This window comes from Schistocerca cancellata, chromosome 1, assembly GCF_023864275.1.
Source record: "Schistocerca cancellata isolate TAMUIC-IGC-003103 chromosome 1, iqSchCanc2.1, whole genome shotgun sequence".
NCBI lineage: Eukaryota > Metazoa > Arthropoda > Insecta > Orthoptera > Acrididae > Schistocerca > Schistocerca cancellata.
Window position 1 is genome coordinate 167,895,214 of NC_064626.1, and position 4,713 is coordinate 167,899,926.

A 4,713-nucleotide genomic window follows, 5' to 3' on the forward strand; every position below is an offset into this window, starting at 1 on the left:
AGATATGGCCGATTTCTGACCCAATTCTTGCAATATTTCGAGTCGTGCTCCACCTACAATAACATTTCTTTTGGCGGGACGTTAAATCATAACCTTCTTCTTCTTCGCCGGCCGGAGTGGCCGAGCGGTTCTAGGCTCTACAGTCTGGAGCTGCGTGACCGCTACGGTCGCAGGTTCGAATCCTGCCTTGGGCATCGATGTGTGTGATGTCCTTAGGTTAGTTAGGTTTAAGTAGTTCTAAGTTCTAGGGGACTGATGAGCTCAGAAGTTAAGTGCCATAGTGCTCAGAGCCATTTGAACCATTTTTGATCTTCTTCTTCTTCAGAACATGGAGCCCTTGAGATATAGGAAAAGAAAGGATCTAAGCGCAGAACACTTCGTCGTCTATTTAGGAGTCACAAGTCTTTACCATTTATATCGATAACAAAAATTATTGATGGAGTTAAAAGCGAAAGGAGGATGTCTTGTATTCTTCGTTGAACTGTAAAACAGAGCGGAAATCTTTTGAAAGTCAAATAGTTCAGTCACTCGACCACAGCAGGGAAGTGGTGGTGGCTGGCTGTCTGAGATGTGAGAGCCACTGGCAGCTGGAAGTTATCGTTTCGAGTTACGATTCACTATACAGTTCTTATATGCCAGGAAATTTCGAATCAGCACACATTCCACTGCAACGAAAATTTACTATACACAAAAGGCGACATAATAAAAAAAAAAAACTCTGTTCAGTTTGAATTCGCACTTGTGCTCTCTCTTTTTGCAGTTGCAGTACAAATTTTGAGTCAGAATCAGTAAGTTATCAGAAACTGCCGGAAGAGAACGGCGCCTCCAGCGCGGCTGGCGGTAAGGCGGCAGCGCGGCAGGGAGCACCCCCGGGCCGCCGAGCCGCCCCCGCCGGCGCGATTTATGGGGCAATCACTGCGGGGGCGGCCGCGCGGACACCGCCGGGACCGACTGACCTCCTTACTGGCGCGCACGGCTACCTCACCGGCCCCCTGCAGCCGCCGCCGCCTGTAACGCAGTACCGCGAAAATGCGTGATACACCGCACAGTATCAGCTTGTACAGACGTCCCTATGAAGACGTCGCTTTGCAGACGGAACTACAGTGCGATTGAAATTACATCACAGTTGACGTTTTTCACGTGCCGCTAAAGTGCTTCGAAATTACGTGCCTGACACAAAAACACATCGGGTGACTTCACAATTGTAGCTGACGTGTAATGAGGACCAATGTGGGAAGTGACGTTCGCGACGTATGTCGTGCGAGCTAACATCCCATAGATGTTCGGGCTCAAACTCGACTGCGGGTTGAGCCGCACGCGTCGCATTACGCTCTGAATTAGATACTTGTGATCCTTTGGTTAAATTGTCTGGCTGATGGCAAGTTTGCGAAATACAGTGTTAATACAACATATAATAACGGTAATAATAATATCGAGAACTAAATTAACGATCCATAAATGATGTAGGCCACACAGTTCTGATTTGGTTAGAATGTTTAATCAGAAAGAAAACTAACAGCGAAAGTGGTAGTATTGGAATTACTATTACACTCGAGCGCATATCCATTTGACACAGTTCGATTATTGACTGTCTCATCGCGAAACGAGTCCAATACTCAACCTCGATATTCAAAAGAACAGTTCGACTTCACACCAGGCGCTCTCTGCTCAGAGAGTGAGTCCCGTGATACCACACAACGCCACATTTTCTAAATCTTTTCACTTCCTAGCTGGCTAAAGACCCACTCTCCGCTTTCGCTTCTCAATACGAACTGTACCCTTTCGTGTCTAGACCAGAAATGCCCTCTGCCCGTCTTCGACCGCGTTTTCCGCACGCCGAACATCTCCGCTCAACTCACTAGCGCAACTCCCTTCCCTGAAGCCGTCCATCTGATTGGCTACAGCTTATTCTAAATTACTTTACATTTTAACATATTTAAATAATCAAACCTTGACCACGTTCACGTTCTAAATAAAGTAACAATAATATCCATTACATAATAAACGTTAAATTATTTTGCATAAAACCAATACCATTTCCTTCTTAACTTTGAATGTCACGGCCAGTAGCCTTGCACCAATGTGATTCTGATAAATAAATAAAGAACAAAAGTAAATATTATGCTCTAAACTTTACAACAAATATTCTATTACCTAATCATACAGTGGCCGAGCGGTTCTAGGCGCTACAGTCTGGAACCGCACGACCGCTACTGTTGCAGGTTTGAATCCTGCCTTGGGCAAGCGTGTGATGTCCTTAGGTTAGTTAGGATTAAGTAGTTCTAAGTTCTAGTGGACTGATGACCTTAGAAGTTAAGTCCGATAGTGCTCAGAGCCATCTGAACCATTTTTTGAACCTAATCATACAATATGGTGTCATGCTGTCATCATCCAATGTGTTTTGTGTGGAGGAAATGATGATCTGATGCTTAACTGAAAATACTGATAATTTAAATTTACTGTATCTTTTAAACAAATAAAGTTACAGAGTTCTTATTTACAATGTTTGTCGTTTTAAAGATGCGCTTCTAAATGAAATGTTGAATGTTAAGATAGACCAAAGCGTTCACATTTTAGTATTCAGGTCTTTGTTACAAAACTTGTTAATTTCACTTTAACAGTAAATCCTAAACTATTATAGATGCGATCGATATTCAAGTTTTATTGGATTCACCATGAAAATTTATGGAGATTAAATTTATTGTGGTTTGATTCCCTGCATTACTACAGAATTTAAATAGTTTTTCATAAATGTTTCCCCTTATCGCCGATCTTAGGTCCGCCATATTTAACACTGCTGCGTCTCCTTTGCCACAAAAGGCTTCTACTGGGTTTCCCTACGACCCAAGTTCTCGTCTCTCCCACTCGCACACTACGGTGCTTAGGCCTCAATAGACAATAGACGCCTGTGAGATTCCCCATCTCGTGGTGCATCTACGCCCTTTTGGCACGCGGTCCTGGACGACAGGGTTCGTTTCACGATTCCTGTAGGCTGACTCTTTCGGCCATATATTTAAACGAGAGCGCAACGCTCGTTAACTTAGAGTCGGAAATGCTAGATTGCAGTTTTTAAGTGACCAATGTCTGTACTGCGTTTCGTTGCTCATCACCTCGTGAAGTGCAGCGATCCGAGGAAACACGGTCAATAATCTGCTGCAGAGCTACAATGGTTGTCCAGAAAGTAAGTTCATCACAGTGAAAACCAGAAACGTTTTATTTGCAACATTTAGGTACACGCTACACCTACTTCTCCACATAGTCGCCGCTCAAACTTCGAGTTTTATCGTAGTGTTGTATCAACTTTCCAATATCCTCATCATAGAAAGCAGCAACCTGTGCTTTCGGCCAGTTACCTGCACTTGTCTGCAGCTCGTTGTCTGTGGAAAAATTTTGTTTTCATAGCCAGTGGTTCTTGTGAGCAGAGATGAGACTCAGGGGGAGCCAATTACGGACTGTATTGTGTGTGATCAAACACTTCTCATCGGAAACGCTGCAGGAGCGTCTTAATTGCCCTTGCTGCGTGCGGCCGAGAACTGGCATGACGAAGGAACTGCTCGAACAGTTGTGTTCTGTGGGCTGCATGACACAGGCGAAGTCTCTAACCAGGCCCTCATACTTGGTGGGAGACGCTATTCCCTACGCATCTTTATGTGCTCACCGTTCACTCAAAACTGAAAGAGCGACGTGACACGATCGACGGGCATACTAGACACACTGTCCGACACATCTGTGCAAAGTTTCACCGGATTTTCCCAGTGGTTTCCATTTCGCGACCGATTGGAACTTACTTTCTGGACAACCCTCGTAAAATCACGACGGCTTTGTTCAGTGCAATTAAAGCTAACCTCGGCGGTCAAATGCAAGACAGAATAAATTCAGTTTCAGTGGTAAAAGAAAACTGTAATTTCTCGCTGTCATTGGCTACCTGAAACTATCCTCGCACTGGCTGCACGAGGTGCCGCGTTACCAACCAATGAGCTGTGCTCGTTGGCACTTGGTTGCAGATTATTATAGGTGACATAGGCAGATTCCAAACGAAAAAAGGAATGACAGAACTTGAAAAAAAAACAGCAAATAAAAGTCAATACAACGATGAAAATGACGTGAGGAAGATATTAGAAACAAAAAATAATTGCATTTAAATCACTTACATCAAAAGCTTATGATTATATTCCCAAACTAAAAAAAAAAAATGTACGTTTGATGAGACTCGAACCTATGATCTCCTGAACCTCAAGTTCGTACGCTAAGCATTGCGCTATGCAACAAAAATGCCTTCACTTGTTGTATTTACAACTGTAGTGATCTAGTGACAATGATGAATAGCATGTTTCGAAAATTCGACTTCAAGAAATGTGGTATGAAGCTAATCTAATTTCAACCGCTCACTGTAATTGTGTTGACTGTATATGTGACGTTGAACCGCGTCTTGGGCGGAAGTGTCAAGTACTGTTTGGTTAGTGTTGCGTACGAAATGTGCCTACTTCATTAACATCGATGTGTGGGTGTGTGTTATTTTTGGTGTGGCTATAATATGTGATGAAATACGAAACGGAAGTGCCAGACTCTTAATCCGGAAAATCCGGAAGTCACACATATCAAGAAAGAAGCGCAAGGAACTGGTAGTCCTGATCAATCGGTATGGCAGTTCGTCAACGGCTAACGGTTCTCGAGTGACGTTTAGAGCTCTGATTCGAGGAAAGCGGCTCCAAC